We start from the raw sequence: 25,571 nt of genomic DNA, 5'->3' as shown, positions 1-25,571 counted from the left end.
TAATGACTGATTGCATTTTTTAGGGGCAATTGGACTATTTAAATAGTTTATCTGGCCTTGATTTAACTTAGGCAGTGGTACATATCCAGAAAATTATCCATTTCTTTTAGATTTTCCAGTTTTGTTGAGTAGAGGTTTTTGAAGTATGACCTGATGATTCTCTGGATTTCCTCATTGTCTGTTGTTATGTCCCCCTTTTCATTTCTGATTTTATTAATTTGGATGCTCTCTCTCTGCCTTTTGGTTAGTTTGGATAAGGGCTTGTCTGTCTTGTTGATCTTCTCAAAGTACCAACTCTTTGTTTCATTAATTCTTTGTATTGTTCTCTTTGTTTCTGTTTTATTGTTTTCAGCTCCCAGTTTTATAATTTCCTGATTTCTGTTCTTCCTGGGTGACTTTGCTCCTTCTTGTTCTAGAGCTTTCAGATGTGCTGTTAAATCACTAGTGTGAGATTTCTCCAAATTCTTTATGTGGGCATTTAGTGCTATGAATTTCCCTCTTAGCACTGCTTTCATAGTGTCCCATAAGTTTGGTTATGTGGTATATTCATTTTCTTTGATCTGTTGGAAGTCTTTAATTTCTTTCTTTATTCCTTCCTTAACACATTGGTGATTCAGTTGAACATTATTCAGTTTACATGAAATTGTAGGCTTTCTGAAGTTTTTGTTGTTGAAATCTAACTTTAAGCCATGGTGGTCTGATAGAACTCAGGAGGTTATTCCAATTGTTTTTTATCTTTTGAGATTTGCTTTGTGACCAAGTATGTGGTTGATTTTAGAGAAGGTTCCATGAGGTGCTGAGAAGGTTTTTTTTTTTGTTTTTGTTTTTTTGTTTTGTTTTTTGTTTTTTGTTTTTTTGTCTTTTTGTTTTTTTGTTTTTTGTTAGGATGGAATGTTCTATAGATATTGATTAAGTCCATTTGAGTCATAACATCAGTTAAGTCCTTTATTTCTCTGTTAAGTTTTGATTTGGCAGATCTGTCCAGTGGTGAGAGAGGGGTGTTGAAGTCTCCCACTATTAATGTATGGGGTTTTATGTGTGATTTAAGCTTTAGTAATGTTTCTTTTACATATGTGGGTTCCCTTGTGTTTGGGGCATAAATGTTCAGAATTGAAAGTTCATCTTGGTGGATCTTTTCTGTGATGAGTATGTAATGTCCTTCTTGATCTCTTTTGATTGATTTTAGTTTGATGTCTATTTTGCTGGATATTAGGATGGCTACACCCACTTGCTTCTTAAGACCATTTGATTGGAAAGTCTTTTCCCAGCCTTTTATTCTTAGGTAGTGTCCATCTTTGAATTTGAGGTATGTTACTTGTATGCAGCAGAAATATGGGTCCTGCTTTCGTATCCATTCTGTTAGCCCGTGTCTTTTTATTGGTGAATTAATTCGATTGGTATTAAGGGATATTAATGACCAGTGATTGTTCATTCTTGTTGTTTTTTGGTGGTAGTGTGTGTGTACTTGTCTTCTTTGGGGTTTACTGCTGTGGTGTTATCTATTGCCTGTGTTTTTGTGGGTGTATTTGACTTCCTTAGGTTCCTAGTGCTTTCTGTAGGGCTGGGTTTGTGAATAAGTATTGTTTAAATCTGGTTTTGTCTTGGAAGGTCTTGTTCACTCCATCTATGATGATTGAAAGTTTTGCTGGGTATATTAGTCTAGACTGGCATCCATGGTCTCTTAGTGTCTACATTATATCTGTCCAGGTCCTTCTGGCTTTCAAACTCTCAATTGAGAAATCGGGTGTTATTCTAATGGGTTTGCCTTTATAAGTCACTTGGCCTTTTTCCTTTGCTGCCCTTAATATTCTTTCTTTATTCTGTATGTTTAGTTGTTTAATTATTATGTGGCGAGGGGACTTTTTAGGGGGTCTAGTCTGTTTGGTGTTCTATAGGCTTCTTGTATCTTCATAGGCATTTTGTTCTTTAAGTTGGGAAAGTTTTCTTCTATGATCTTGTTAAATATATTTTCTGTGCCTTTGAGTTGGTATTCTTCTCCTTCCTCTATCCCTATTATTTGTAGGTTTGGTCTTTTCATGGTGTCCCAAATTTCTTGGACATTTTGTGTTATAATTTTTTTTATTTGGCATTGGTATTTGCTTTGACTGATGAATCCATTTCCTCTATTTTATCCTCTACAACAGAGATCCTCTCTTCCATATCTTACATCCTGGTGGTTATGCTTGCATCTGTGTTTCCTGTTCATTCACTAAGATTTTCTATTTCCAGCATTCCCTCTGTGTCTTCTTCGTTGTTTCTATTTCCCTTTTTAGGTCTTGGACTGTTTCCCTCACCTGTTTCATTGCATTTTCATGGTTTTCGTTAAGGGATTTATTGTTTTCTTCTGCTTTATATATCTTTTCCTCTATTTTTTTTATAGAGTTCTTCCCATTTTTTGTTTGACTTTTCATTTTCTTTATTGATTTCCTCCACTTCTTTGTTAATCTTTTCCTCAATTTCATCTTTGAATTTTTCTTTCAAGGTCTCTAACATCTTCTAGATGCTATTCTTTAGGTTACTTTCTCCCGCTTCTTCCACTTTGTGATGTTCAGATCTTGCTGTTGGAGGAGGGCTAAGTTCTGGTGATGCTGTATTGCTCTTTATGTTGTTGTATGTACTTCTGCTGTGAGGTCTGCCCTTCTCCTTATGTATTATTTCTTGGTCTTATCAGGGCTCTTGGTCCAGCCAGAGTTGACAGATTTGGCATCAGGAAGCCTCTCTTGGTCCAATAAGAGGTGGCAGATTCTACTTCTCAGAAAGCCACACTTGGGCTAATCAGGGTTGGCAGATTCCCTGTTTCCTGAGTTTACTCTTGGTCCAATGATGACTTTTTGTCCAATGAGAGCACTCTCTTTCTCTGGGCTTGAATGGAGCTCTCTGTGATAGATGAGAACTCTGTGGGCCTGATGAGAGCTCTCTCTGCCAGATGGGAGGTCTTTGGGTCAGTTGGGAGCTGGGGGCTGGTCTCTAATTCTCAGGTAGTGGCAGGCGTCTCGGGCAGATGGGTGTGGGGGCAAAGTGTGTAGATTGCAGAGTCAGATGGGGGGTCTTGGAGAAGGGGAACCCTCCCGTGGAAGCCCTGCCTGCTGGCCAGCAACTTGGGCTGTGTTAGGCGGGTCTTTCAGGTAAAGGCTGGGCCCAGGGATGGGATCTATGGGTATGCCCCCCAGGGTATGACCCCAGTCACTCGCCTCTGGTCTGGATGGGATGTGGGGGCTGGTCTCAAATTCTCAGGAAGTAGCAGGGGTCTCAAGCAAATGGATGTTGGGGCACGGCGTGTAGATTTCAGGGTCCGCTGGGGGCTCTTGGGGAAAGGGAACCTTCCTGTGGGATCCCTGCCCATGGTGGGCAACTGGTCTTTCTTATTATTTTATTTTTTATCATGACTGGTGAGAGTACCTTGATATTACAGTGTTTCATTTTGCTAGAGCTTCATTGCCATACCTGTTCTTACTCCTGGGCTTTACAATATGGCAGTAATTCCTGATTTTCCACAAAAATCTTTTCCATTTACTTCATTCATGTCACTATTACTTTCTGTCCTAATATAGCAAACTAGGGTCATAATTCTCTATAATTTATTTGGGAGTTTGTGCATATGAAATTGAGGGTATCTGTGGGTGTATGAATGTAGAGGTCAAATGTCAATATGGAGTGTCTTATGTAGTCACTGTTCACTTAAACTTTAAAAAGAATGACCTTTTATGTGCTTACCCCTTTCACATGAATGTTCATATGGTCTAGAGCTCATTGTGGTTTTCTTGTACAGCACATGTTTATGGAGTCATGCTAGTGAAATTTTATGTGTGTAGTTTCTGACATTCCTAGGAGACACAACATCACAGAAAACTGTTCATTTTTTCTGGGTCTTATAATTTTTCCCCTCCATCTTCTACAAAGATCTTGGTACAGGAGTTGTAGATATATCAGTTGAGACTAAGCTTCATAACTCTGTGTTTTGATTGGTTATGGTTTTCTATGATGGTCTCATTTTATTGCAAGGAGAAATTTCTTCAATGAGTGAGAAATGAACTTATCTGTGGGTATAAGGATAGATATTTAAAATGTATTTAGATATTATTCTCATTTAGTAAAGTGGTAGTTATGGGTTTTTCCTCCAAATTCCACAACTTTACTAGCCTGGGAAGTTGGCTAGATTTCCAGTACCAGGCACAAATTCATATTTGTTGAACAGATTTTAAGTTCAACCCTACACAAAAGCCTACAGACAATTAAGGAATCCAGAGAGTAAGAAACCATCTCCCAAAAGGTGAGCAGACCAACTGGTTATTCAATACCAAATGATCAGCTCTGAAACTATATACATGCAAGTAATATTATAAAGACTGTATAGGTTATATTTATGTATTTATTGTCATATGTATATATACACACATACACATATATGTATGTAATAATAATTTTTTAAAAACAAAGCCATGAATTTGAAAACAAGCAAGAATGGGTATATTTGGGGAGTTTGGAGGAGGGAATGGCAAGGGGAAAATGATGCAATAATAAAATTATATAGATTTTGTAAAAGGACCCCTCACTAAACTTGTAGTTTACCACTTTGTCTAGATTAAATGGCCACCAGCCACAATGATATACCTTTCTCCATACTCCAGCTCTTGGCTAGTAGATACAGGCAAATGTACCCACCTTTCACATGGTGCTGTCTATGGTAAACCAGCCTTTGTGTTTGTCCAGCAATCATTTTACCCAATAATTGATATTTCCTGTCCTCAGTGTATCTTCTAAAAATACTTTTGCAAAAACTGATATAGTCTAAATTTATATTTCAAATTAGTAATATGAGATACAGATAAACAGACTGGAACAGAAATCTCCCATGCTGATTACAACCAAGTCATCTTTTTCTTTTTATTTTTTGATTGAGCACATGAAATTTCAGAAGAAACTCATCATTACTTTGCATAAATGGAGGTCATACATGGAATTATATAGAACCTGTAGATTATCCAACTATCTGCTTTGAATAGAGGCAAAGTGATTTCCCTAAAACTCTGTCAGGAATATAGGAGACCATTTATGAAGCAGGGAAAAGAAAAGATGTGGCTCATATTAGCCATTTTATGAATGTGTGCAGACAACATAAACAAATACACACGGATGGTTTTGTGCAGTTCTCTCCTGCACAATTTGTGAATCACTTTCACAGGTTTGTGGAGATGATCCCTGTCTAGTTTACCCCGATGAAGCAATGCATAACCCCAAAATGAAGAAAGAAAGAAAACAAAAGAAATCACCTGGACAAATGTACTTTAACTTTCAGTGTGTGTTTTGGAATTTTATTACTCTTCCCATTCTGACTAGTAACCAAAAACAGGATTCCTTCAGATTCCTGGGCAGCATGCCACCACTTTGGGCCAGGAGGCTAATAAAAATCATTAGCAAAACGTAAATTTTATCCATTGGGCTTTCCTGAACATGTGCAAGTGTTCATAAGTTTAGTGTCCTGAACCATATAGTCATCTCATCCTCTCTTCCTCTTTCACTCACAATCAGTTAGATGTCACTCTGTGTTATGTGATTATATATAATCTATGTCACATGATGATCAATAGCTATTCAACAATAAAAATGGTGATTAAATAGACATGGTTGCTAATAAAGCTCAGTAGACAAGAGTTAGCAGAGCTCTGGATCTATAAAAAGTGGGGCAAAATATGTTGTTTGTATTTTATTTATTCTCTCAAACCTAAACCAGGTTTGATAGTCTATGAGGAAAATTTGGACTGAAGTAGGGTACATCACCCCCTTGAAAGAATGAGTATCGATGTCTTCCTCTGCATCTGAAGTTTGTCATTTGTCTAGGTTGATAGAATTTCTTTTTTAACCCATGCTTGTGATTTGTAAGTTTTTGTGTACTTCTTTTTTTATTTTTTTATAATTTTTTCTTTATTATTATGTTTTAAATTTTATGCATCAGCCATGGGTTCCCCTGTCCTCCCTCAACCAGGCCCCAGATGGAGCTACAGGTGTCCAACTGTCGAGAAAGAGAAGGGTCTGCAAGAGCATGAATTGTTGAATCCAAGATTGCAAAAAGCACAGGGACAAATAGCCACATGAATGGAAGCACATGAATTATGAACCAAAGGCTGTGGAGCCCCTAGCTGGATCAGGCCCTCTGGATAAGTGAGGCAATTGAATAGCTTGATCTGTTTGGGAGGCACCCAGGCTGTGGGACCAGGATCTGTCCTTAGTGCATGAGCTGGCTGTTTGTGTACTTCTTTTACAACTTTTTCTGTGAAAAAGATGTTTTTTTGTTTTTTTACCCAATGGTCCATCAAAACACACACATACCTATGTAAACATGGATATGTGCACAAATACCCATGAAGGATGATGTGAATCTGCTCTGATGTTTCTACTAGTGAGTAATTGTCATGAAACATTCATCCATGGTGCTTCCACTGACTACAGCCAGACATCAACACAAGTCCCAAACCAATCTTGTGTCCACTGAGGAAAAATGAGGAAAGTAAATGAAGATTTGAGAGTGCACAGCACAGGCTTGTGGACAACAAAGTTAGAAAGGGAAAAGATCCACACTGAAGCCACTTTTAGAGCTGCTGTTTTGTTCCATTCCTCAGAACACATCTGATGGCCCTGATCTCACAAACCATATTTCAGATAAAGTCCCTAATTCCAAGTTTTAGGACTGGAGGAAATCTAAGGATGCCTCCTTCCTTATTCAAGCCAAAGAATAACCAATCAGTCTTAGACTGAATTAATCTACAAGAAAGTGTATTTTGTCTGTAAACATGTACTTGAAAACATTTTATAAGAAATGGTCTTTTTGAAGTAATAAATTATTTTTATTTTTATGCTCTTTGTTCTAATTCAAGTGTTTATCAAAGGCATCTCTTTCTTTCCTTTATCATAAGAAGTTCAGAGAATTCAAAACTTGAGGAATATATTTTGTACCTTGGCAGAATTTTATTAAATTATTCTAAACAGATGGGTGTCTATTTTTGAAAACTCTAGGGAAGGAAGATTCACACCATGTCTAGGTAGTCCTTTCTTGTTTCCATTCTCACAAATCCTGTGAGCTTTCAGTTGCCTCGATGTCTGTGCACAAAATTATGTTCACTAGAAGAAATGATAATAAACAATCAAAAGTCAATTATATATTAGTTCATAAGTACAGGAATGGATATATTTTGTTTTAAAAGAAAAAAAGATAGAAAACTAAATTTTGCTAGTTTATATATAAGCTTCATCCCAATTGAGTTTTCTTAAAGTGTTTTAAACAATGGTCTTTTTCTAACATTGATAGTTTACAACTTTAGTAAATTAATTTATTATAACATTTAGATTTGTGGGAGGCAGGGTGCCGGATTTTTTTCTTTTCTATTTTTCTCCTTTCTTTGAATTTCCAGTGAAGCATATTACTTTCCCCCTAAATTATCTATAGTTACAATATTTATTTCCAAATAGTAAGCAATAAAATCCATCACTAATAAAAACAGTTTTCATTGTGTTTAAACATTGTATTTAAATTTTTTTCTAATCTAGACCATCATATGCCATCATATGCACATATCTATGATTGTAAAATGTGTTAACCACAAATGTTAGTTGGAAAATTTGGCTTTAAATGTTGTAATTATTTTTCGGTGAAATTCAGTGCTTCTTCAGCATAATTATACAAAACTGGTATATGCTGTGGATGCAAGGTTGCTTGGCCCAGACGCCCACTTCAGGGTAGAAGAACTCAATCCATATCTGCCTGAGTGTGGAATTCTGAGGGCTTGCAGCTGACTTCTCCACTGGTAATTGCCCTTGGCTGCTGAGCACTGCTGATGGACCTTCTCCAGGGGGGTTGGCTCTGAGTCGGTAATTGGCTGGTAAGGGACTTTAAAACCCACTGCAACTGCCTGGATTTCTGATTGCTGCGACTGGGCGTTTAATCCCCTCTCAGTGTTTGAGGTCTGGTGGAGGTACAACTGCAAGCAGGTGGGAGCTCCTTCTGCCTTCTTCATCCCTATGGATGGACTTTCTAAAGCTATATTCCCATGCTTACATTTAAAAACACTTCATGTATCAACTCTTCATTTTTTATTCTAAAAATACACTCCCCCAAAAAACAATCAAACAAACAGCAACAACAATAAACAAGACACATATAGAAATACTGCCTTCACCCAACAAAATTAAATTCTTTGTGTTGGTTGCCAGATGTAGCCAAATTGACAAGATTTAGCACACATGCTCAGAAAATAACCCTTTTGATGCCAGGATCCAGTCTAGGATTCCGAACTTCTCAGTGGTACTAACAAATTTTGCATGCAGTCTTGTAGCCTTTCTCTAGTCATGTAAATGTCATAAAAATATAACTATATACTTATATCTTTAGTTTTTACATGCATGAAATACTCAACAAGTATATTTGGAATTTAGTGTTTGGGAGGTCCCAGAAATACTACCTTGAGATCTCCTTTTTGTTTACATAATGTACACGAGGGACACATTATGCACTTTAGCTGTTCGTAAGCTGAGAAAACAGAATTCATGCATGTAAATGTTTTCAGTTGAATTGAAAGAAGTTCTGTTTTCTCTGTTTCTTCTTTATTTCTATTTTATGCATATTACCATCACATATTATGTGGATCTTTATTCTAAATGACAAAAATTAAATTTTAAATTATAACAATATCAACAACACTATTAAAATAAACTTTGTATTCTTTAAAAAACATTTAGAAATATAAATTTTGGGAAAAAAGGAAAGAATCAGAAAGTGTTAAGAAGAGAAGGTAAGAGGCAGATGGGGGTAAATATGTTTAAATGAATTCTTTGCATGTCTAAAATGTCATAATGAAATGCACTATTAAATATAATTAGTGTATACTATTAAAATACTAAAAGATAAAATCATCATGAAACTACTGATAGAATGTAACATAGAACTTCAGCAAAAGAACTTAGAAGTTCATGAGTTCAAATCACAAAGCAGATTATACTCATATGTAAAGTCACTTATGGACCAATGATGGAGTTGTCAAGAAAGTTGAATTGAGTCCCCTGGGCCATTAATGACAACTAGAGGTTTTAATTTCACCATAACAAGGAAATAGATTAAGTATATGTGTTTAGCTTTTTCCTTCAGTTTGTTTGTATTTTAGAATAATACTAAAAAGGAGTAAAAGGCAGAGATTCAACACTTAAATGTGTACTATGACTATTGAAGATCAATATGATAAACATATAATGATAGGATCTCATAAGCAGGGTCTAGTGTTTTAGGAATTAAGTCTGTGGTGGTAAAGACAAAGGGCAGTGAAGGTATAGGGCCAGAAATGTTTTCAAAGCAGAAAGGAAACTCTATCCATGTAGATTTGAAGGACAAATGTTTGACTTAGTGAAAATGAATTCCAAAGATTTTGTTTGTAGCACAAAAAGACAATAAGGGATTTAAATGAAGGAGCCAAATTAGAGTACAGAACTTTAGAGGAGAAAGATAATTTGTTTCTGGCTCCGTTGAGTTTGGAATGATTATTGTGGATCTGGATAAAAAGCAACCTATTATAGGTAGAAGAACAGCAGGGGAATCTGGAAGCCGTGTTCAAAGACTGCAGGGAGAAGACACCTTGGGTAGCTCTCCACAGAGAGTCATGCTGTCAGTTTCCATGATAGCCTCTCTTACTTTTAATTTACTATCATATTTTTGTGTTACAAAGACAAACAGCATTTCTCAGAGAAGTACTCTTCCTCCTCCAAGGAATTCAAGCCTCTTCTGTCCTCCCATATGCAACATATTTTCTTCTTAATTTTAACTTAGCCACCTCTAGTGTTTCCTCATTAAACTCCATCATGGTCATTTCATCCTTAGGTCATTACAGACAGTCTGGGTTAGATTATGATATCCTCAAAAGCTTCTCAACAAAAGCACTATAATCAAGTCAAATAACCTGCCCCTATCTTCCCACCCTTAAATTTAGCAATGTCAGCTGCTATCATTTCTGTTCTTGCTGCATTTCCTCACCTTCAAGTCAGCAGCCCCTAAAATCTCAAAGCTTTCACCAACATCCTCCCATGCCAAGCCTATGGGTGTTTATCTGGACAAGAAATCTATGCTTACAAATCTTACCCTGAATTAATGCACTGGCCCTGTTGCTGTAGTCATCTCTCAGTTATCCTCTCTTAAGTTTATCTATCCATCTCTCTGCCTACCATCTATTGATACCCTACTCAAGTTATGTGTTATCTATCCTCCCTTTATCTGTCCTATTTTACTTGTCTTCTATTACAGTCTCTTTGTCTTTGAGTAAAAACTGTCTATATGTCAGTAAACACAAAATCAGATACCAAGGTGGCTAAAGATCAGATCATGAAACCACTCATGTCACAAAATCACTGCACATCCTTGATTTAATTGATTATTTTAAAATATTTCAAATCCTCATTGTTTAAACAGAAGTTTTAATAGCCTTTATATGCTCTTCAAATCTCTAGGACCAAGTGAAAATTGTTTTCGCTACTGCAGCACCATCAGAAGCAAAGGTCATATGCTTTCCTTGTATAATTTATTATCTTTCTATATAAAGTATTAATTAATTTGTTTTCTCTAACATACCCTGCAGCTTTATTCAAAATAAATAACCATGCATATCTCAGTATATAGTTTCTGAATTTAACTTCGAGTAGATTGGTGTTGGATCACTTGATGTCACCTTTACTCTGTGTATAGATTAGTTTTATGAGAATTTTTACAAAACTGTATGCTACTTTCTCTTCCTAACACAAAATTCCCTCTGCAGATGTCTAATCGTTTAAATGTCTGTGCTATAAGCACATCTAACTCCTGTGAGATACTATTACATGTGTTTCATTCAGAGGAGTCTCAAACTCTGAAGCTAAAAGAATTTCATTTATGGTCAGATCCTTGTGATTTTCAAATTGAAATGGCCTTCTGAAATGCTTGACTCTGTCATTCTGCAGACTCTAAAGTGTGTTTTTGACCTTGTCTGTATTCAGCATTCTGCTGTGCTAGGGAGGGAGGGTAAAGCCCCAGAAGGTTAGAGGACAGAGAGACTGCAGTGATCCTGGAGTCCCATCTGCTTGCTTCCCAGGGCAGGAGAGTGTGGCCCAGAACACCTACAGCAAAGCAGCACTGTCACCATGTCTCTCTTTCTTCTCTTGCTTCACTCCTCCCGTCCCCAGGATTCCCTTGCTGTCTGCAGTTAGTCTGAAGCTGTGCATCTCTTCTGAGGTTGGAACATTCACTTTTCTCAGGGGACTCATTAGAATGGAAGTGACTGTCCAGTCTGTGCTGTGAGAATCACACCCATTCATGACAGGGCACTTCTTTAGGATCCTCCTGGCTAGTTCTGTCCTTTGAATTGTCCATGACCTTGCTTTGGTTTCCTTATAAGTTGCAGGTTTTTTAAGCTTAATTTCCATATTTGATCTACCTTCTCTATTCCTCTTGCAGGTCAAGCATGTTCCTTTTTTTAAAAAATCATTCTTTATATCCTCATTTTATTTGGTTCCCCTTCAACTCATTCACTTTAATTCCAAACTTTCATTCAAGGAGTACAGACAAAGGTGTCTCCTCTAACATCTTCACATAGCTCCTGAGTCCTCTCTCCTGTCTCCTTGTAAACTACACATACTTTAGAGTGACTTCTCTTACTTTTGCCTGAAGTCACTTTGTTATTTCTTCCATTACTTTCTGTTTTCTTCCTCATGCTTCCCTCTTCTTTCTACCTTAAGAGCTGGCTTACATTACTTTACAGGAACATTACCTTAACTATTTTTACTTTGAATTTTGTTTTGATCATATTCCTTATATAATGACAATGGTTCTTTGTTCCCATTGGGAAACACCTGGTGAATGGCTAATCCCACCTTCTCATCGCCACATTCCTTATTTTTGCACTGCCTTTTACAGTCAATCCCAAACCAACCTGCAGTATTTCCTAAAGCTGGTGAAACACTCAGTGTCACCTGAGTTTATGTATTGTCACCACTCAAGCCTACAAACTGAAAGAAATACCTTAGTTTGTCCACGTACTTAGATACTTCTGTTATGTCGAGTTTCAGCTGATTGTAATTAAGTAAAGCAATAATTTTCATGTTAACAACTAAATATATGGCAATACAAATAGCATATGGTACTAACAATAAACTATAATGTTACATACAATAGAGATATAGAGACATAAAATACATACATACTTAGACTTCCATGTTATCACCCATACCTAATTGTTGTCCTATTAGCATGGAATCCAAAGCTGTATAGTAATTAACACCTATTATTTATTCACGTAAATCCACTTTAGCATGTCATATCATACTGATACTAAAGTTTTGTCTTACACTAAATTTTTGCAATGTGGTCAATTGAAATGCTGAGTGTGCTTGTCCGACACTGAACATATTGCACCACTCTCCATAGTAGATTGTATTTTAATTATTTCTGACTCACCATCAAGTGTCACATCTATTTATCAGAAGCTGTGTCTATTTACAAAATGTTGTACACCAAATCATATTCACGCTACATGTGAGTAAAGGAAGCCTAAGTCTTGGCTGATCTGTGCAAGAGGATGAATCTAATTAGGGACAACTGAATTAAAGTGCTAGTTCATCACTTTATCAAGACATACACAAACTGGTGATACTTTCTAACAGCTGCTCCCTCTTCTGCCTCAGCAGTGCCTGCACTCTAGTCTCCATAATCTGAAGGCACAGTGAAAGTGTGGCCTTTACACTAATTAACATTATATATTGCACCCACAGTAGATGCAGACACTCTCATAGCCAAACTTGCTCTGGAATAGAAGTGTGGCTTCCTGGTACAGTACTTACCTAAATTATGAGAGACTACTGCTTGCTTCCCTGTGTTGTGGATATCGCTCTGTATAAATAAAATGCTGATTGGCCAGTAACCAGACACGAAGTACAGGCAGGACAAGCAGAGAAGAGAATTCTGGGAACAGAATGCCTGGGTCAGAGAGATGCTGCCAGCCACCGCCATGAAAAGCAAGATGTAAGGTGCCAGTAAGCCACAAGCCATGTGGCAACTTATAGATTAATAGAAGTGGGTTAATTTAAGATAGAAGAACTAGATAACAAGAAGGCCGCCATGGCCATACAGTTTGTAAGCAATATACGTCTCTGTGTGTTTACTTGGTTGGGTATGAGCAGCTACTGGACTGGTGAGATTTGTCCTGACCATGGGCCAGGTGGGACTGGAGAAAACTCTAGCTACAAATGGCACCCAACGGGTTCACAAGAGTTTTCCACCTAAAACCTGAGAAAGAAGATTCTAAAATGGAGCTAAAAGCAGCTTCCTAGTTGTCTCTATCAAGTTAGCAGCAGCCTGCAGGTTTGAGCTATTATGGGGGGGTTCCTGGATTGCTCACTCCACCTGCAGTATGGCAGGAATGAGGTGTCTGCAAGCGGTACATTAAGCTGCATGGTGGATTTAGTCTTTGCTAGTACAAGAAAAAAAAAAAAGAGGTTTCTGGGCTACACACTGCTTTGATAGAAGCATAGAACCAGTGCTGCTAAGAGTTGATGGCTCACAGAGCTGGTGGTAAACATACCACAGCCATGTTTCAAAGCTGAGGTGGGTGGAGCCACCAGCCAAAGCTGCTATTTTAACCCTAGTAATGCTGCAGTTTAAAACAAAAGATTCACAATAAGACAGATTCAGATGGAACAAGACTTTAAATGCTCTATAATGCATGTAAAAAATGTACATAGGCTTGAAAAAAAGAGAAAAAGAAATATATAGTTATATAAACAAATAGATAGTTTTAAAAAATGAAGTCTTTAAAGAGACAGTAAAGGTAGTATAAAAAATAAGCTACATAAAGATAGATATTACACAGAGAATCTGGACTGTGTTGTCTTTGGGATTCTTAACTGCAGAAAAACATTTGATTGTAAAAGCTGTTGAGTTAAGACAGTATGTATATTTTAAATATACCTTGACTTCAAAATTTTGATCTAAGGATATGTTGCTTTGGAAAGGAGGCTCTGCTTTTGTTTCCACAGAAAGCCAGAGGCTAGGGATTTGTTCCAGATTAAGATACAACAGGTTTGACCAGCTGAGAGCCCCTGAAAGGTCTTGAATGACACCATGGCCCAGATGATCCAACATACAGAATGGTTTCAAGGCAACTGGCTAAGGCAATACAACCTCACAGACTACTCCATAATCCTAAAAATATCCTAAAATTTTCTTTCTGTTCCTATATGATACAGTTTCTTCCGCCAGCAGGAGGTAGTAGGAGAAACTACGCCTAAATTCCCAAATATACCAAACTGGCTTTGGAGATGGAATTGGCTCACTCCTTCTCTAAACCCAAGCATATTACTAAAAGAAAAAGTTAAGAGATTATTGTGTCCAATATCAGAAGAGCCTCTGGTGTGGGACAGAGCAAAACTAATATTTTTATTTAAACCAGGTTGATTATAAATGTGATCTCTTTCTAAAGAAGAAAAGAGGATATAGATATGATAGAATAAATAGTAACAACTTGTTTAAAATGTTTTACATTGCTATAGATTTTAGTTTATTGATACAAGTTTAAACTTAATTTTGTTATACTGTATACATATTTCTCTTTCTGTTTGAGGTATTATGTTTATGTATCTCATTTATATTGTAATGGATAATTAAGAAAAACAGATTAATATTTAGTCTTCTATGATAGTCAAACTTGTAGCCATGTCATGTTAAGTTTTCTAGGTATACATAGACATATTTCAGATAGATAGGTAATCTTCAAATACTTCAAAGACCTGCAGAATATGGCATTTAAAATGTTTTAAAAATTTAGACTTTCTGTACAGTGAGACATGTCTGCGCCTGGCAGCACCAATTTACTTCAGAGAGAAGGATGGGCATAGAGGACACTCTATATGGAGTTTATCTTCTTCTTGGCAAAAATAGCCATTTAGGCAAAAATCTGTTCTTGCCTGGACTGCTTGATCGACTGGACATGCAGGACCCATAGGAAGGTGACCACTGAACTTTGCTTGGCAAAATGGTTCTTCAGGTTCCTGCTTGCCAGAGGAAATTGCCAGACATTCTACAGGACATAGAGAGAAGTGACTGAGAGATTCTAGACCTGTGGGCTGAAGACAGATGTCCCAACTTTACAAAGGAATTTTGGAGAACTATATAACTGTAATTCTTGCTAGATAACTGTTTTGTTATGTGTAATTTTACTATGTGAAAGTTAAAAGCTTCCTTTTTGAAAAAGAAAAAGAAAAGGGGAAGTGTTGTGGATATTGTTCTGTATAAATAAAATACTGACTGGCCAGTAGCCAGGCAGGAAGTACAGGCAGGATAAGCAGAGAAGAGAATTCTGTCAACAGGAAGGGTGAGGCAGAGAGATGCTTCCAGGCACCACCATCAAAAGTGAGATGTAGGGTACCAGTAAGCCACAAGCCATGTGGCAACTTATAAATTAATAGAAATGGGTTAAATTTTTTATTTTATTTTATTTTATTTTTTTTGAGACAGGGTTTCCCTGTGTAGCTTTGTGCCTTTCCTGGCACTCATTTGGTAGCCCAGGCTTGCCTCGAACTCACAGTGATCTGCCTGGCTCTGCCTCCCATGTACTGGGACTAAAGGTGTGTGCCATCACCACCTGGCAAAATGGGTTAACTTAAGATAGAAGAACTAGATAAAAAGAAGGCTGCCATGGCCATACAGTTTATAAGCAATATAAGTCTCTGTGTGTTTACTTGGTTGGGTCTGAGCAGCTATGGGACTGGTGGGTGAGAGAGATTTGTTCTGACCATGGGCCAGGCAGGACTGGAGAAAACTCTAGCTACATCCCTGGACTGAAAAAGGAACAGCAAACAAAATATACTAGTCAAATATCACTACCATGCCACCATTATTGTTCACATCACAAATGAACAGATAATGACTATCTTACGTGAATATAAGACTATTCTGAGTATTATGGCTGACTGTCATTCACATTTGTATTTAATATGTAGTAGGATAAGAATACAGTAACTTTCTAATTATATATTTTAAAGCAAAGATGAGCACGAAATAGAATGTTTCTGTAAAATATTAACATTTATTTTTGTATGTTCATTGGCAATTTCATAGGTCTATACAATGTTTCATGATCATGTCTATTCCACACTCTCCCATCTCCCTCAGCACTCCTATTCTTATTCACATCCCAACTTCATATTCTTCTTTTGTAATTTTTATTATTCTTTTAACCCATTGAGTCCAATTAATGCTGTTCATATGTACATGAGTATAGGGTCAGCCAAGTGCCCTAAAGATCATTGCAGAGCTATACTCCTAAAGAAAAAGTCTCACTTTCTTCACAATGGTTAGCTGTGCTATCCCTGCATCCACTCCACACACACAACTATCTTGTAGTGAAATCCAAATGGTATTTCCAAGTAAATAATATGCCAATAAAACTATTTGAGACTCAGTAGACAGAACAAAATAAATAATGAATAAAAAAAAGAATCTAATAAGGATGTGCTTTGTCATGTACCCATAATATCCATTCTCCCTCTCTCTATATGCATATATATATTATATATATGTATATTTTATATATATATTGCACATACTTCTGTTATGTATGTATGTGTATATATATAAATATATATATGCATATATGTTGCTTTTAAGACTTAAAATTTTATCCATGAATAATGTAATTTCATCATCTGCTCTCCAACTCCTGTGTTCCTCCAAGAATTTTCAAATTCATAGCCTCTTCTTCTATAATTTGCTTATTGTGCCTAACAACCTGCAACTTGTGTTCATTCCAGTGTCTTAGTTTATGTGAAATAAAAAAAAAAAAAGATGCTAGTGAATAAGATGGTTTAATGAAGTTAAATCCTTTCAGTTCCCCAAAGACAACCAGACTGCTTGGTTGTAACAAAATGAAATTAAATGAACATCCACAAATAGAACAATGATACTTCATGAAGATTTTATGGTTAACTCAAAGAGTATTATTATTTCTTTCTTTTTTTTTCTGGTCCTTTTCATCACATGATGTCCTGGATGAATTCAGTCCTTCCACTAAGACAGATTTGTGATTCAGTTTATGGCATGTCTATACTTGAGAATTAGCAATGTCCTTTCAATAAGCTACTTCTGAAAAGTATAGAACACATCAGCATAATATAACACCATTTACTACCTAAAAATTCTCCTTTTATAATTTGTGAAGTATTTTTGCAATGGAAATTGAAAAATTTGAAAATGTAGCATCTCTTAAACATGGTTTACTCTGTCAATTAATATTGGCATTTTACTTGCAAACTCTAAAGTGATGATTTTATCCTAATAAACTATTATAGAATGAATTAAAAATAATTGGGAAGTAAATTTTATTTTGTCTATTCAATTCCAGGCCTTCTTTTAAATCACAGAAAATGTAAAATAACCTGTTATTCATGATATGGAATTTACTTGGTGTTCATGGACTATTAGCCTCTTAATTGTCATTTGATTTGAATAATTAAAGAAACCACCTCAATTGGTAAAGTGCAAACTTTATAAATTTTAAAATGTTTATGAATTTAAATATTATCTTTTTTTTCCTTTTTAATTGCCTGGGTTAATTCTAAACACTCTCAGGCAGAGAACTTGGTGTCAAAATGGCTCAGAGGTTCAACCATGCAACTTGTTGGTGTTGTAGGATGTTTGATTGCACACTGAAGCCCCAAGACTGTGTTAATAAAATCAACCCCTGGATCAGGGGATGGAATCAGGGACTGGATGACAGGAATTAGCCACAGAGAGTGCTGAGGATCCAGGAAGACAGACAGACTCCCAGGAAGGAGTAGGGAAGGACTTAAAGATTCACGGTATTTTTTTGGTTTTGAGTGAGTGGAGAGAGGTGCCCTTTCTGGGTCCTTGACCAAAAGGAAGGTCAGCTGGGTGCTTCTCAGCTTCTGTGATCTATCGGGTTTTCACCTCAACATCTGATTCCAGAGTCTTCATTGGAAAATAGAACAACTTAAAAACAACCCACTGGATCTCCTGCAACTGTTTCAGTTCTTAGATTTATTATGCCTCTGTATTATAACATTCAGAATTTTAACCTTCAAATTCTTCATACCATAGTAATATTGTGTCTAGGAAAATCTGATAACTGACTGATCTTAAAATGTTCAGTTTAGAGGGAAATATCAACCTAGACAAATCATGAAACAATTGAACTCCATTTATTAGTAAACAAAAGATAATTTTAAAATTTCTGATAAATTATTATATGTTGTGTTTGTTACACTCTAAAAGGTCAGCAAATGAATATTTGCATAGATTTGTGTCTTCACGGGCAATGTATTTCCTTTTACTTTGATTTCAGAGGATAGTGAGTGAATTCAGAAGCCTTCAAATAGCACAATTATCCATTATCTCTTATATGCTGAAATCCCTATTAACATTGTCACTGTTCCATGTGAGGAAGACTCTGCTACTTTTAAAGGAAGCAACATAAATTCAGCAGCATATGTTGCGGGGCCCAACATTTTCTGTGACCCAGAGGAAGTGTGTCCAACTATTTGTTTTCACTTTTTTACATGATCTGGCTGTGATCCTGAGAGCAGAATTTGGGTCCCATTGACCACACATGCTGAACAAAACTATGTAATTCCAAGCTCATTTGAAATCATCTCCCCTGTTCATTCTTCTTAGAGGAGAATACATAGTTGGACAAACATATACATAAACAGAATTGTAATCATGCTGAGCTTTCTCTCCACTGCTAAAACCACCTTATTTCTGCTTATCTGACTTGTAGGTACTGTTGAGCCTCCATTTCAGCTTGACTGTCTCCCCAAGGTTCATCTCAATCTGTTTTCCTCTCCCTCCTGGCTGGCAGCCAGTTCTGAACCAGCACCTAGGCTATTTATAATAGGATGGGGCAGGGTTTCAAACATTTAGTACTCTTTGGTCTTGCCACTGAGACTGCCATCTCAAAGGCTTCTGGGCTATATTAGTGTGCTTCACTTCACTGAACTGAGTGTCAGTATATAATCAGACCCTGGAAAACCAGTGAGATGAAGAAACTAGGCTGTTGTTCAAGACAGATCTATAGGCTTTGAAAAAACTATTGGAGTACACAGAATCTTGAATTGCTCATCTCTAAAATGAGTCTGCTGGTTGCACCTGATATGTTGATACAGTCTCTCATTGAAGTATGAGTAGTTAGCCAGGACTGCACTCAATCCCATTAGGCATGCATATGTTGCTTAAGTTACAATAACCATGTTTCCTGCCTGTCTCCCAGAATCCTTTTCATGTTTTTTTCCCTTCTATGTCCAAAATATGACACATCTGTAACCAAGTCTGTATATGATTGTGCAAGAGTGAATATTCAACATATTCAGGTTGAAATCTAATCAATCCCCCCACAATGGCATGATTCTATTTGCATTTGGTTTAATTGGAAATGATAGCAAAATTACATGGTCTGCATATGGATTGGAAAGCAATAAAGCAGTGCTCAAGTTATAGCATGTGGTCACTTGATAAATTCTGAACAAATAAAATGCAAGCCAAGAGAAAATATTACAATGTATGGAAAAGAGTTCAGGTTGATTATCAAGTCTGAACTTTAACATTCAAGGTGTCATTGTAAAGGCATGCAGGTCATGGGCATGGAGCCATGATGGACCAAACACATATCAAATAATAAAATAAGAGTTATACTAGCTATTCTAACAAAATACAAAATAAATATATGCGATTTTGATTCCCATGAGCAAAAAGTAATTAGTCCTTGGATGGTCCCTGTTATAAATAGCCTAGGTGTTGGTCCAGAACTGTTTGGCTGCAAGGAGAGAGAGGAAAACAGATTGACATGATCCTTGGGGAGTCAGACAATCTGGGCAGAAGGTTCAACAATAACTACAGGTCAGATAAGCAGAAACAAGATGGTTTTACCAGTGGAGGGAAGCTAAATCTGATTACAATTCTGCTTTTGTCTAGTTAGTGCTAATATGTGGTCAACTGTGTGTGTGTGTGTGTGTGTGTGTGTGCATGTGTGTGTGTGTGTGTATGTGTGTGTGTGTACAGTGTAAATAGATTTAAATGTGAGATGTAAAAAAAAAATAAATACAATAACAAAGCCACTCATTTGCAAAACATTGTGATCATCTTAATATTTGATCTAAGACATAGTTTGAATTAGTATTTGAACTTTTGAACATGGTAACATTTACCTCTTCCCTAATTTAAATTTCTATATTTTATGGGAAACTTTCCACTTTCTTGAAGATATAGGATGTAAGGCAGTTGATGATACTAATCCAAGACATACAAAGACATGGTAGCTATATACATAGAGAATTATTGTCTTTGTAGAATCTCAAATCTGATGCAATCTGTTTGATAAACTAGCTACATAAATACATAAGTACAAAGAAAAATAAGATTGCAGAAGTAGTCTTAATGTAGGCAATTTTATACAACAACAATTGATCTAGGAGACAGGGTCAACCTTATTTATACTCTCTTTGAGAAAGATTTAGATATTAAACCACAGCAAATCATGACATGTGTTCATGCTTATTATTTTTATAATATCAAAAGTTCTAAGGGAAAATACATTTAATCAATCCAGTAATAATTGTGCTTTAGATTCCCTATCATTTATAATATATAATATTATATATTATATATAATATATATGTATATAATGCCCAATTATTTCATCATTTCAAAGAAGTCTTTTCATTATGCAATGTCCTACTTGTTTGTATCTAGCACTGGTTGCCCAGTTCATAAATTTCAGCAATAATTCTAGAAAAGTTTATTCCCTTACAGTGATGTAAAGATAACATGTTATATTAGACTTGAAATCAGATGACTCCAAATAATAACGCTATTTTGTAGGAAAATGTAAAGAAATAGACAGTGGAAAAGAATAAAGGAATACAAATGTTGAATGAGAAACAGGAAAGAAATACAAAGGTGAACAGATAGAAAGCATAGAAGACATTAAAGTGCTAGCTCAAAGTCTATAGGGGGGTCAAGACAGAAAACGTCATCAAGGACGGGGAAGAATCCCGTGAATTCTCAGCCATAGCTGCTGAGACACTTTGGACAACTGATGAGTGCTAGAGGATGGACAGTAAAGTTCCTTTGAGAATGGAGCCCCTAAAAGATGCCTGTCCACAATGGATGGTCCCATACCTAAACACGTACTGGCATTAAATGGACTCACTGGGCATTCGAGATGGTTCATGGAGAGGGGAAGAGAGGGGGCAAAGAAGGAGAGAGACCAAGTGGAGACTAGATGCTATGAAAATATGTGATGTGGTAGGATAATGCTGGAATTGAAGGGAGGGAATGAAGGCATAAACTTTATTAAGTTTCTATATGTGTGTAATTATCAATTTAACATGGAGAGAAAGGGCAGATGGAAGACTGGTGAGGAGAACATGATGATCCTTGAGCAAAGAGAATGAATCCATACACACCTGATTCTCCTTTTCTGACCAAGACATTGCTTGATTCTCAGAGGCAAGGAAAGACTCACCCAGCCAGATTTTATGTATAAAAACTAGACAGCTTCTGCTAAAACCCTCTCTGCTTAAATCAGGTGTGATCACCTTTGAGAGAAGTTAAATGTCGTCTTTATTTAATGATGTCAAATAAGGTAATCATTCCAAGTCCATCAGCTTTGCTGTTGCTGGCTTAAATTCTGACATATGTGCAGCCAGTTGGGCAAGAAGGATGCATGCAATTTGATCCACCTTGACTGTCTGAGGAACCCATTTTACTCTGCTTATAAATGACAGCATGTGTATAATAGTTCATTTTGATAACAAGAAAATCTAAAGTTTGGCTCCACAGTCTGGAAGAACAAAATGAATTTTGACATGAGCCTAAAAATAAGAACATCTGTTTGCAGCAGGAAATAGTAATGATTTATGGTTCCAACATCACTGTGTGATGTGTTATTTCACTTTATGGTAATTTACAGCATTTAATGTACTATATAAATCGACATAAACTGAGGTAATGCTCCCCAAAATTGCAATAAAAGGAACAGAAATACAGAATATAAATGTTTGGTTTCCTGTGTGAAAGTTTTGGTTTTAAAGTAGAGATTCATGTGGAAAGAATAGAGTGATTCCAAAACAGAATTGCTCTCCAGGCAGCTTTGAAGTCCTGTTGGTGTCCGAATCACATGCGTGTGGGAAGCTGGGGCTCAGAGTATGTTCAATAGCAGCCCCCAGGAGCCAGAACCCCTGTTAGTGATTATTATTTACAGTTTTAAAAGTATGCCTCTTCTGCAATGTTCCAAAATCCAGCCAAAGACCCCTGAGTTATACCTCCTTATCAGATTTCCTTGGTCAGCAGTATATTTTTATTTAACTTTCAAAATCAAGTAAAATATTTTGTATAATACTGTTTTTAATCTGCCGAAGACACATGCCCTTAAAAAGTTTCAAAGTCATTTCAAAGTTCTAAATCAATACCATCTTATTGAAAACACATTGATGTTAAGTGATTATGAAGCTGTTATTTTACTCACTGTAGAAAGAACTCAGTATCTGTGGCTAGTGTTCTTAAGCAAGAGAATATTCATAAACAGATAGATAGATAAAGCATTTTGGTGCATGTACACAGTGGAACACTATTCAGCCATAAAAGGATGGGGTCCTCCATTTACAACACACTGAGAATATAGATCATTACGTTAAGGGAGGTAAGCCAGGCACAAAAGGCAAATGTCTCATACATGTCTTAGTTAGGGATTTTATTGCTCTGATAAATCACCATGACCAAAAGAAACCTGCAGAGGAAAGGTATAATTTTAGATTATAATTTTCAAGTCTCACTTCATCACTGAGGGAAGGTAGGGAAGGAACTCAAAGACCTAGAAGCAGGAACTGGAGCAGAGATCACTGAGGAGTGCTGCTTATTGGCTTACTTGCCAAAGCTTGCCCAGCCTGCTTTCTTATTTTAGGTCAGGCCAGCAGCCTACAGGTGATACCACCCCAAAAGGATCACGGCCTGGCCTTCCACATCAATCAATAATGAAGAAGACACCATACAGGTTTGCCTGCAGCCTGATCCTATGGAAGCATTTTCTAAATTGAGATTCTCTTTTCCCAGAAGACTCTAATACTTGTCACACTGAGAGAAAACTAGCCATCACACATGTTGACTCTAAGATCATGAAAGAAGGTTAAGAGTGAAGTGGTTGGTATTTAGTAGAGGTTTTTCAGGGTATAGAGAATCTAGGGATTGGGTGTCAACTGTTGCTCAGGAATGGTTAGGCAGGACTAAGATGCTATTGCTCAACAAAGTGACTATTGATGAGGAATATGCACTGAATATCTCAAAAATCTGGATTTCCTAGGTGTATCATGATTCTCCTAGTTTAGATATTCTGTGAACTTAATTCATCATTGTACACTTGAATAGCCCAGAACTCATGTAGGCAACATTAAGAAAAATATCAAGTATTTAAAATGTTTAGCAATACATTAATTTTCCCAAGCACCAGTGTTTTAACACTGGTGGTCAACTCAATAAGTTCCAGAGTCATTGAATAGACAAACATCTGGGTATGTCTGTGATAGTTTATCTACATTAGGTCAACTAAGGTGGAAGATGCACCCATTGTAGTGGTAGGTGACAACAAAGAATAAGTGACATGGGTGTCAGCATTCATCACATTGGCTTCCTGAATGTAGACACAATGTGGAGTAGGCATGACCTTGTTGCAGGAATATGCCACTGTTGTGGTGGGATTTGAGGTCTCTTATATGCTCAAATCCTGCCTACTGTCCCAGACTACTTCCTGTTGCCTTCTGATAAAGATGTAGCCAGCACCTTGTCTGCCTGCATTCCATCATGCCCAGCCATAATGAAAATGGACTGGACTAAACCTTTGAAACTGTAAGTCACCCCTATTAAATGTCTTTCCTTTATAAGGTTGCTGTGATCATGGTGTCTCTTCACAGCAATAGAACCTCTAACTAAGACATTATGACAGATCCCTGCATCAGATTCTTTTTAAATTCAAGAGTTTGCTATTATTTAATATAGCTAATAATTATACTTTGCTGTATTTATTTCTACTAAAGGCTTTAAAAGACTATTTTATAACTGTAGTGGTATTGTGTTGCCCAAAATATTGTGCACCCTAATAAAATTATCTGGGGTCAGAGAACAGACAGCCACTAGATACAGAGCCAAAAATGGTGGCTAGAAAATGGGTCAGAGCAAGCCATAGCAGAAGCTGGGCGGCGGTGGTGCATACCTTTAATCCAAGCACTCGGGAGGCAGAGCCAGGTGGATCTCTGTGAGTTCAAGGCCACATTGGAAACAGTCAGGCTTGGTGACACACGCCTTTAATCCCAGTGAGTCGGGGCAGAAAGAGAAAGATCATATAAGGCATGAAGACCAGAAACTAGAAGCATATGGCTGGTTCAGCATTTGGCTGGTTAAGCATTCAGGCTTCTAGCAGCAGTTCAGCTGAGAGCCATTGGGATGAGGACACAGAAGCTTGCAGTCTGAGGAAACAAGACCAGCTGAGGAACTGGCGAGGTGAGGAAACTGTGGCTTGTTCTGCTTCTCTGATCTTCCAGCATTCACCCCAATACCTGGCCTCAGGTTTGATTTCATTAATAAGAACTTTTTAAGATTCCTGCTACATATAACCATTTAGCAAACACTATATTTTCATGACATATCAAATATTTTCATATCTAAGAACATGAGATGCTGCATTCCTCAAGAGTTTTTGAACCAATTGTCATAGAGGGCATTGTTTCTTGATTTCATGAAAAGCTGAAGACTAAATAACAGTCTTAGAATAAAGCCAACATAAAAATATAAAACAGATAACATATTCTGTTACTCTAATAGGTGTAAAATCTGATGATTTTCATGCCAGAGAGTCTGGCAGGAAGGAACCATTATGAAGGATATACCAGAGTACATGGTGCCCTGACGTGAAAGATCAAATTAAAGGTCTTAAAAAACAGTGATTATTTCATAAGAGATTTACTGTGTTGGCACATTAAAAGTCATCATTCAATGAATGAATGGCACTTGGTTAAATATAGGGAGAATGTATTTAGGTATTTATATTTAAAAATTACATAGAACAGAAAGGATAAACATTTATATAATTCAATAATTTATTTCAATCTGAATACATTGGACAATCTACAATTTCCAGTCAAGAAATGGAATATTTCCAACCCTTAGAAGACACTCTCCTGAGCTCCCAATTGTGTCTCAATCCTGTACCGTCATGTTGTCAAAACCCAAAATTATGTGTTCATATACAGATGCTTTCATTATTTCAAATCATACAAAAATGATAAATGATGTGCCTATTTATTACTTCGTCTTTTGATGATGTTATTTTGAGGGATTAATCCATACCATTTGATGGAATAAGTAGTTTGCTCTCTTGAATTGCGACAGTCTATCTAGGTTTGTTCCTCTTTTCATTGCTTTGACAATTACCTGAAAGAATCAATTTAAAAGAAGAAAACACTCATTTTGTTCTTCAATTCAGAGGTTTATGATACATTTATCTTGTTCC

This window comes from Onychomys torridus, chromosome 17 (genome assembly GCF_903995425.1).
Source record: "Onychomys torridus chromosome 17, mOncTor1.1, whole genome shotgun sequence".
In the NCBI taxonomy this organism is placed as follows: Eukaryota; Metazoa; Chordata; class Mammalia; order Rodentia; family Cricetidae; genus Onychomys; species Onychomys torridus.
The sequence above is the reverse complement of the archived record's forward strand: the minus strand, read 5'-3'. Positions refer to the sequence as shown.